The sequence below is a fragment of the Heterodontus francisci genome, chromosome 43 (assembly GCF_036365525.1).
Source record: "Heterodontus francisci isolate sHetFra1 chromosome 43, sHetFra1.hap1, whole genome shotgun sequence".
Taxonomy (NCBI): Eukaryota; Metazoa; Chordata; class Chondrichthyes; order Heterodontiformes; family Heterodontidae; genus Heterodontus; species Heterodontus francisci.
In genome coordinates, this window is record NC_090413.1 from 23,501,184 (window position 1) to 23,512,072 (window position 10,889).

The window sequence follows — 10,889 nt, forward strand, 5'->3', positions numbered from 1 at the left end:
CACATGAAAAATGTGGCCAATTATTGAATAAACAAATCATTTTTTAAAAACTGAAAATTGCTAACAGAAAAAGCAGAGCAGGCGACCACTCAACCCATTGAATCTGTGATGGTGCTAGCTCTTCAACAGGAATTGTTGAAATTTCTACTCCTGCTGCCGAAATCAGCGGCGGGCGAAATCAATGGCGGCATACCCACGCGGGCTGCACGTCACAGAGCTGCCGCGATATTAAGTGCGGTGGCTCATTTAAATAGCCAGGGTGGGCCCCCCTCCACCCCCGATGACATGGAGTGGGTGGGCTGACCGTCCCCAGCAATGGCGTCAGCTGCCTGTACGCAGGCACTGACGCCAGTTTTAAAGGGCTTCGAGCCCTACTGTTCCATTTAAATATTTAAAGAGACATTTAATAAAGAAATGCATTTATTCTTCCTCTCTCCCACCCCCCCACAATGGCAATTAAATTAGGTTACTTGCCATCTCCCCCCGGAAACACTTACCTTGTCCACCGACCATTCCCACCACCCCCCCCCCCCCCGACCCCCGCTGCAATGTACATAAACTTTAAAGTATAACCCTTCCCACCATCTTCTACACCAATGATATTACTTTGACTCCGCTCCCCCCGACAGACACCAGTGTTCTGCCTTGGTTCCCCGGACAGATGGCAGGAACGTAGGTCTCATTAATTCATTGATTATAATTAATTTAAATATTTAAATGGCAGTCCAGTCGCCGAGCGGCAGGGGGGGTGGGTGGATGGGGGCCGTCCACAAGTCCTCGCCACCTTTGGCAATATCGAGTCAGGCCTACCCGGCGTCAGGGTGCGTGGCGGCCCTCTTCCGGAGGCACTTTCCAGACCCCCCTCCCTGCCACGACCCCCAACGTCGGGAGGGGGTTCTGTAAAATTCAGCCCTTACTCTTTCCCTGTGTCTCTTTGTATTCTTCCTTTTTCCTTTTCAGATGCTTATTCAAATCCCTTTAAGATGACAAAGCATGCGGTAAAGCATTTCTAAATATCTGATACAGAACCCACAATAGATTGAGGAAGGAAATCCTTGCTTTGTCACAGCTCGAATAAGAAGTGGTCTATCATTGATGGACAGTTGAGGTTCTTCCTATGGATTCCCTCCAATGATAAATACTACAAGCTCAGTTACCTCAGTTAAATGCAAGGTCAAAATCCCTCTGTTCTGATCAAACCCACTCTATTTAGCCCATTCTAGAGGCGTCTCCTTTACTATGTTGCTGTGACCTTCCATTTCTTACATCTTTGTAACCTTGCTGAATGAGGTTGTCAACTTATTGCCAATTAATCCTCTCTTATTTATTTTCATGGTCCTATGCCAGTCAGTAACAGGATCCATATAGACACTTGGAGCAAGAGAGGAAACTATTTAAGCCCTTCATGTGGGCTGGGGTGGAACACAAAGGTATTCCCTGTTCTTAGCAATTCTGGCCTGATGGTGGGAACTATGTACCTCTGAGAGGTTAGTGCTTTCAGACTTGTAGCTGCCTACAAAAAACAGCTGGGACAGTGGTGACCCCTTTCCCAGAAACATGGAGTACCTTTGAACCCTGACACTATGGGAAGCTTTACCCCACTAATGAATGAGGACTTCATTTTAAAGCCTGGGCTCTTAATCCCAAGATAGTGGAAAGTATGGCACCAAGTGGCATCATATCAGGAGGCAAATGCCAAGCTGCCCATGAGACCACACCAAGTGCAAAAATGCGTAGTGTTTGTGAGGTTTGGGATAGATAAACAGAAACTCTACAGAATATGGGCCATTCAAGGCCACTGAGCACCATGGGGAAAGTCATGTGTGAATGCAGTTGCTTAGGACTGAAAGGCACAGATTCAAAACTTTACCTTGATTTTCAGAAGATTCTGTTTTCCCACCTTCCCACTGGAGAACTTTGACAATTTTGTTTTGGGATCGTTAATTTAGTGTTAGCTGCCATTGGTTGAATTCCAGCTGATTTTAATTGCAATAAAAACAAGAAATGCTGGAACCACTCAGCAGGTCTGGCAGCATCTGTGGAAAGAGAAGCAGAGTTAACGTTTCGGGTCAGTGACCCTTCTTCGGAACTGACAAATATTAAAAATGTCACAGGTTATAAGCAAGTGAGGTGGGGGTGGGGCAAGAGATAACAAAAGACTTTGATTTTAATCACATCTATTTCAGAACAAAACGTGGAAGCTTGGTGGCTTCCTCAGGAGATGAGTAAGATGGTGCTGTTTTATTGCAGTGGAAATTGTTCCTGGTCCATCAGTGGAGGAGGAAGGATAATTCTGGGACTCAATGGACTCAGAATAGGCTGAGATAGTGTGAACTCTTCTCAAGAGAGTGAAGACTGAAATGAGCCATGATTAAAGGCGTTAAAATGTTGAATGGCTCTGAAATGCCATGATTACCTAAATTGTGACTGAGGATATGGGCGCAAAAATGACAAACCGCAAGTGAGATTCAAGATTAGGAATATGTCTGCTTCCCTGGAGGCTGGTACATTTACAGTACAGTCCTTCCCAGCAAAGCTCACTAATGCAGCCTTGCCCTTTTTAAAAGAAAGGAGCTTGTTCAAATTCACCCCAAGCTAATTGGGATGAATGTCTTCTCTAATCTGCTGGCTGTAAGAGTCCTGAAGTGACAATTTTAATCCAATCTCTGGTGAGTGAGAGCTGCCAGTACAGAAGGGCTCTTCTTGATTTACTGATTTTCCCTCCATCTTCCTGAGGGAAGTTCGTAGCTCCCAGAAGAATGAGAATGGGAACTTATAGGGCTGAATTTTACCGGCCCCTCGACACCGCGGGTCGCGGCATAGGCGCCGGTAAAATTTTGCGGGGAGAAGCCCGCCTTGACCCGCGACGTCGAGAAGGGCCCGCCGCATAATACCGGCGGCGGGGGGACCTCGGTGCAGCCTCCCCGCCGCCTGGCGGCAGGCCCTTCATTTGCATATCCAAATGAACATAAATGAGATGCTAATAAACTTACCTGCAGGCAGCGGACGTCCCATGCCGATTTTACGGCCTCCGTTCGGCCTCTGCGCGCCTTCGGGACTCCGCAGTTTCTGAGGCGAGAACCTGGTGGGGAGGGGGGGAGGAATAAAATTTTCAGGGCGGGAGGGGTGTGGAGCGGGGAAAACGTTTATTATTGGCTGTGGGGATGGTGAGAAGGGGTTGAGGGTCAAAGGGAACAAATGTCGGGCGAGAATGTTCTTGGTACTAATAAAATTTTATCATGGCGGTAGAGGGCAATTAATGTATGATTTAGCCATGGGTGGGGGTGGGATACATGATTGACACCCGACAAAACATTTTATTTTTAATTCCCGGAGATCGGAACCTTTAAATTCTACAATGTAACTGAAGGGCTTGAAGCCCTTTAAAAATGGCGCTGGCACCGCCGCAGTGACGCCGTTGCTGGGGACGCAGTGGCCACCCCTACACGTCATCGGGGGCAGCTGATCCGCCCCCCCTTTTTTTAAATGAGCCCTCGCGCAAAATATCGCGGGGGCTCCTTGGCAGCCTTTCTGTTTTGGAAGGCCGCCGAGTTGAAAGCACGCCACCGAGGAATGCGGTGCGCAATTAAAATTCAGCCCATGGTACGGGGAACCTCAAATTACAAACTGCAACACTTCACAAATACTACAGAAGCAATGAGCTGCGCTGTCCACTCCTGGTCTTTACTAGTATCATTCAGACTTGTGGTACATAAAAGCATAAGAAATAGGAGCAGGAATAGGCCATTCGGCCCCTTGAGCCTGCTCCACCATTCAATAATATCATGGCTGCTCTGATTGTGGTCTCAACTCCGCTTTCCTGACTGCTCCCCCATATCCTTTGACTCCCTTGTAGATCAAAAATCTGTCTAACTCAGCCTTGAATTTATTCAATGACCCAGCCTCCACTGCTATCTGGGGTAGAGAATGCCAAAGGTTAATGACCCTCTGAGAGAAGAAATTCCTCCTCATCTCCATCTTAAATGGGATACTCCTTATTCTGAAACTGTGCTCCCAGTTCTAGATTCCCCCACGAGGGGAAACATCCTCTTAGCATCTATCCTGTCAAGCCCCTTCTGAATTTTATTTGTTCCAATAAGATCAGCTCTCATTCTTCTAAACTACAATGAGTATAGGCCCAACCTGCTCAACCTTCCCCCATAAGACAACCCCTTCATCTCAGGAGTCAGCCTAGTGAACCTTTTCTGAACTGCCTCCAATGCAAGTATATCCCTCCTTATATAAGGAGACTAAAACTGTATGTACTACATTCGGTGTGGTCACACCAATGCCTTATACAGTTGTAGCAAGACTTCCCTTCTTTTATACTTCATAAAGGCCAACATTTCATTTGCCTTCCTAATTACTTACTTACTGTGCCTACATGCTAACTTTTTGTGGTTCATGTATGATGACATCCAGATCCCTGTGTACCGCAGCATTCTGCAGTCTTTCGCCATGAAAATAATATTTTGCTTTTCTATTCTTCCTACCAAAGTGGATAACCTCACATTTTCCCACATTATACTCCATCTGCCAAATTTTTGCCCACTCAGTTCACCTCTCTCCCTTTGCAGACACTTTGTGTCCTCTTCACAACTAGCTTTCCCAACTATCTTGGTATCATCAGCAAAGTTAGCTACAATTCTCTCTGTCCTTTCATCCAAGTCATTAATATAGATAGTAAATAGTTGAGGCCACAGCATTGAACCCTGACCTGAAAATGACTCATTTATCCCAACTCTGTTTCCTGTTAGTTAGCCAATCCTTTATCCATGGTAATATATTATCCCAAACACCATGAGCTCTTATCTTGTGTAGTAACCTTTTATATGGCACCTTATCAAATGCCTTTTGGAAATCCAAATACACAACATCTACACTGACCCAAACTGCGCTGACCCAAACTGCGCTGACCCAAACTGCGCTGACCCAAACTGCGCTGACTCAAACTGCGCTGACCCAAACTGCACTGACCCAAACTGCACTGACATCAAACTACGCTGACCCAAACTGCGCTGACCCACAGCGCTAACTCAAACTGCACTGACCCAAACTGTGCTGTCCTAAACTGCACTGACCCAAACTGCACTGATATCAAACTGCGCTGACCCAAACTTGACTGACCCAAACTGCACTGACCCAAACTGCACTGAGCCAAACTGCGCTGACTCAAACTGCACAGACCCACAGCGCTGACTCAACCTGCACTGACCCAAACTGCGCTGACCCAATCTGCGCTGACCTAAAGTGCGCTGACCCAAACTGCGCTAACCCAAACTGCACTGACTCAAACTGCGCTGACCCAAACTGCGCTAACCCAAACTGCACTGACCCAAACTGCACTGACCCAAACTGCACTGACCTATCTGCGCTGAGCCAAACTGCACTGATTCAAACTACGCTGACCCAAACTGCGCTGACTCAAACTGCACAGACCCACAGCGCTGACTCAACCTGCACTGACCCAAACTGCACTGACTCAAACTGCGCTGACCCAAACTGCGCTAACCCAAACTGCGCTAACCCAAACTGCGCTGACCCAAACTGCACTGACTCAAACTACGCTGACCCAAACTGCACTGACCCAAACTGCACAGACCCACAGCGCTGACTCAACCTGCACTGACCCAAACTACGCTGACCCAAACTGCGCTAACCCAAACTGCGCTGACCCAAACTGCACTGACTCAAACTACGCTGACCCAAACTGCACTGACCCAAACTGCACTGACCTATCTGCGCTGAGCCAAACTGCACTGATTCAAACTGCACAGACCCACAGCGCTGACTCAACCTGCACTGACCCAAACTGCACTGACTCAAACTACGCTGACCCAAACTGCGCTGACTCAAACTGCACAGACCCAAACTGCGCTGACCCAAACTGCACTGATTCAAACTGCACAGACCCACAGCGCTGACTCAACCTGCACTGACCCAAACTGCACTGACTCAAACTGCGCTGACCCAAACTGCGCTAACCCAAACTGCGCTAACCCAAACTGCGCTGACCCAAACTGCACTGACTCAAACTACGCTGACCCAAACTGCACTGACCCAAACTGCACAGACCCACAGCGCTGACTCAACCTGCACTGACCCAAACTACGCTGACCCAAACTGCGCTAACCCAAACTGCGCTGACCCAAACTGCACTGACTCAAACTACGCTGACCCAAACTGCACTGACCCAAACTGCACTGACCTATCTGCGCTGAGCCAAACTGCACTGATTCAAACTGCACAGACCCACAGCGCTGACTCAACCTGCACTGACCCAAACTGCACTGACTCAAACTACGCTGACCCAAACTGCGCTGACTCAAACTGCACAGACCCAAACTGCGCTGAGCCAAACTGCACTGATTCAAACTGCACAGACCCACAGCGCTGACTCAACCTGCACTGACCCAAACTGCACTGACTCAAACTACGCTGACCCAAACTGCGCTGACTCAAACTGCACAGACCCAAACTGCGCTGACCCAAACTGCACTGATTCAAACTGCACAGACCCACAGCGCTGACTCAACCTGCACTGACCCAAACTGCACTGACTCAAACTGCGCTGACCCAAACTGCGCTAACCCAAACTGCGCTAACCCAAACTGCGCTGACCCAAACTGCACTGACCCAAACTACGCTGACCCAAACTGCGCTAACCCAAACTGCGCTGACCCAAACTGCACTGACTCAAACTACGCTGACCCAAACTGCACTGACCCAAACTGCACTGACCTATCTGCGCTGAGCCAAACTGCACTGATTCAAACTGCACAGACCCACAGCGCTGACTCAACCTGCACTGACCCAAACTACGCTGACCCAAACTGCACTGACCCAAACTGCACAGACCCACAGCGCTGACTCAACCTGCACTGACCCAAACTACGCTGACCCAAACTGCACTGACCCAAACTGCACAGACCCACAGCGCTGACTCAACCTGCACTGACCCAAACTACGCTGACCCAAACTGCGCTAACCCAAACTGCACTGACCCAAACTGCACTGACTCAACCTGCACTGACCCAAACTGCGCTGACCCAATCTGCGCTGACCTAAACTGCGCTGACCTAAACTGCACTTACCCAAACTACACTGACTCAAACTGCGCTGACCCAAACTTCACTGACCCAAACTGCGCTGACCCAAACTTCACTGACCCAAACTGCACTGACCCAAACTGCACTGACCCAAACTGCACTGACCCAAAGTGCACTGACTCAAACTACGCTGACCCAAACTGCACTGACCTATCTGCGCTGAGCCAAACTGCACTGATTCAAACTGCACAGACCCACAGCGCTGACTCAACCTGCACTGACCCAAACTGCACTTACCCAAACTGCGCTAACCCAAACTGCGCTGACCCAAACTGCGCTGACTCAACCTGCACTGACTCAAACTGCGCTGACCCAAACTGCGCTAACCCAAACTGCGCTAACCCAAACTGCGCTGACCCAAACTGCGCTGACTCAACCTGCACTGACCCAAACTGCGCTGACCCAATCTGCGCTAACCTAAACTGCGCTGACCCAAACTGCACTGACTCAAACTGCGCTGACCCAAACTGCACAGACCCACAGCGCTGACTCAACCTGCACTGACCCAAACTGCGCTGACCCAATCTGCGCTGACCTAAACTGCGCTGACCTAAACTGCGCTGACCCAAACTTCACTGACCCAAACTGCACTGACTCAAACTGCGCTGACCCAAACTGCACTGACCCAAACTGCGCTGACCCAAACTGCACTGACTCAAACTGCGCTGACCTAAACTGCGCTGACCCAAACTGCACTTACCCAAACTGCACTGACTCAAACTGCGCTGACCTATCTGCGCTGACCTATCTGCGCTGACCCAAACTGCGCTGACCCAAACTGCACTGACCCACAGCGCTGACCTAAATTGCACTGACCCAAAGTGCACTGACCCAAAGTGCACTGACCCAAAGTGCACTGACCCAAAGTGCACTGACCCAAAGTGCACTGACCCAAACTGCACTGACCCACAGCGCTGACTCAAACTGCACTGACCCAAACTGCACTGACCTATCTGCGCTGACCCAAACTGCACTGACCCAAACTGCGCTGACCCAAACTGCGCTGACTCAAACTACGCTGACTCAAACTACGCTGACCCAAACTGCACTGAACCAGCACTGTCGGACCAGCCTTCTGTGACTGTAAAGCACTTTGTTGATTGTTGTAAAAACCCATCTGGTTCACTAATGTCCTTTAGGGAAGAAATCTGCTGTCCTTACCTGGTCTGGCCTAAATGTGACTCCAGACCCACAGCAAAGTGGTTGACTCTTACATGCCCTCTGAAATGGCCTAGCAAGCCACTCAGTTCAAGGGCAATTAGGGATGGGTAATAAATGCTGTCCTAACCAGCAATGCCATCATCCCATGAACGAATAATTTTTTAAAATCCTGAGGCTGTGAAACAAGATATATCAATGCAAATCTTTCTTTTTTCCCCCCATATAAAGTATCGGGGCATTTGAACTTTAAGTTTATATTTAATTCTTTTCTGCAGTTACTCTGGAGAGCTGCCAAGGACTTTGGGACTGAGCTGGTGAAATATTTAAGCTCAGTTACTGAAATTACGGAATCAACACATCTGAGTTTTGGAATTACCCTAGTTATCAGAGTAGACGCAACAGATTGACTGAGCTTTGGAGAACAAAAGGAAAACAGGAGCTTGAGTCTGCACATACAGGGATCTTTGTGTACAGTAACTCTTTTCACTTTCTGTTCCTAGAACTCTACAATAAAATTTCCCCAATTCAAAAACACCCAGGCACCCTGCCTACAATCAACCAGACTCAGAACTCTAAAGTTTAGAAATAAAAGCAAAAGACTGTTGGAAATTTGCTGCATCTCATGAGAAAGATGTGCATTTCTATAGTGCCTTTCATGACCTCAGGATATCCCAAAGGACTTTACAGCCAATTAAGTATTTTCTGAAGTTCAGTCACTGTTATAATGTAGGAATCGCGGCAGCCAATTTGCACACAGCAAGCTCCCACAAACAGCAATGTGGTAATGACCAGATAATCTGTTTTAGCGATGTTGATTGAGGGATATATATTGGTCAGGACATCAGGGATAACTCCCCTGCTCTTCTCCAAAATAGTGGTATAGGATCTTTTATGTCCACTTGAGAAGGCAGTAGGGCTCTCAGTTTAACGTCTCGTCCAAGAGACGCCACCTCCGACAGTGCAGCACTCCCCCAGTACGCTACTGAGAGTGTCAGCCTGGATTATGTGCTCAAGTCTCTGGAGTGGGGCTATATAAATGCAAGTTCTATTCACAATCACTGTACTTGTCACTCACTGTTTCGATACTGATACCGAAAAATGTTTCTTGCCCTACCTTTAGGGCATCGACTGGATTGTTAAGCAGTTTCAGGATGATGTGGGAGTGTGCCAATATTTACAGAGCGTCGGTCACATAGGAACGTTTGACGGTCACTCACCTACAGCCAAGGTTCAGAGCTGTTGCCTCATGGGATGGAAGTGAACAGATAAAAAAAGAGGCTCTGTCGTCACACGCCCACATAAGATTCCATGTGCTTCAGAAGTAACTCACCGTGTGGAAGGGCCTCGAGAGGTTTTAATGCAAAGGAGGCCGTGTTATTTATGAATGAGGCGGAGGAAGTTTGGATCTGGAAGAGCGACGGAAACAGCCTGGACCACAAGAAAACCTCGATCTGTATGGGAAGTGGGGGAGGGTAGAGAGCGAGTGAGAGAGAGAGAGAAATATGTCCTTCGATGTTCTGCAATTGTTGTACAAGGCTGTAATATGCTACGTTTGTGTTTATGATTAATGCATAATGTATAAGATGCATTATATCATAATGGTAATAACTTGCATTTATTCAGCATACCTTCATTTCCCCCCTCCCCCCACTTCCGTCACTCCACAGTTGGAGTCTTCAGCTGTCTCAGCCCTAAGCTCTGGAATTTCCTCCTTAAACCTCTCTCCTTCTCTCTCCTCCTTTAAGACATTCCATAAAACCTACCTCTTTGACCAAGCTATTGGTCACCTGTCGTAATGTCTCCTTTTTCGGCTCGATGTCAAATTGTGTCTATAATTCTTATTTGAAGTGCCTTGGGATGTTAAAGGCACTATATAAATATTAGAGTTATTTGCATTTTTGTTTACATTTTTAATTAAGTTATTAGAGTCATTTATAGCACAGAAGGAGGCCATTCGGCCCATCAATTCCATGCGAGCCCTCCGTAGTGCAATCCAGTCACTCCCATTCCCCCACTCTATCCCAATAGCCTTGCAAGTTTATTTCCTTCAAGTGTCCATCCAATTTCCTTTTGAAGTCATTGATTGTCTCTGCCTCCACCACCCTCATCGGCAGCGAGTTCCAGGTCATTATTACTCTGTGTAAAAAAGTCCTTCAACACATTGCCGTTGCACATCTTGCCCAAAACATTCAATCTTGTTCTTGTAGTTGTTGTTCAGAGTTGCAAAGAGGCCTGAAAGGAATTTTGGGGAGGAGAATTGAACACAAAGTTTAAGAGGTTGGTTTAGGAGGTTTTTGAATGCAAGGAGAGAAGTAGAAAGGGTAATGCTTTGAAAGGGACTTCCTGATGGCTGAAAGATTGTTCTCTGATGGCACAGTGAGAGAGCACAGAATAAGCAGTAAAATACATCAGTAGAGCAAAGGAGCAAGATACAGAAGATTCCCCAGAGAGGCAGCAACAAAGTTACAGAGAAGCCTGTAAGGAGAGCATCAGGATCTGGAAATCAGTTGGATGGGCGACGCAGAGAGTCAGCGGAGCTGGATAGAGGTGGGTGTTTGACACTTCCTGCCTGAGAAAAACCAGGAGATCATCTAAGAATCAATAGATATTACTTTTGGG

General features: G+C 47.7%; 1 long non-coding RNA gene across 2 annotated transcripts in view; it reads right to left on the reverse strand.

The window, feature by feature from the left end:
- LOC137355718 (uncharacterized) overlaps positions 1 to 9,719 on the reverse strand; it is a 57,887-nt gene extending 48,168 nt beyond the window's left edge. The window contains exons 1-2 of one of the 2 annotated variants that reach the window (XR_010970960.1): positions 9,488 to 9,719; positions 1,871 to 2,036 (exon numbers count right to left, since the gene is read on the reverse strand). This is a non-coding gene — a long non-coding RNA (uncharacterized lncRNA). The remainder of the gene's footprint in view (positions 1 to 1,870; positions 2,037 to 9,487) is intronic. The other variant, XR_010970961.1, reaches the window with a different exon arrangement.
- Positions 9,720 to 10,889: the final 1,170 nt, after the last annotated feature.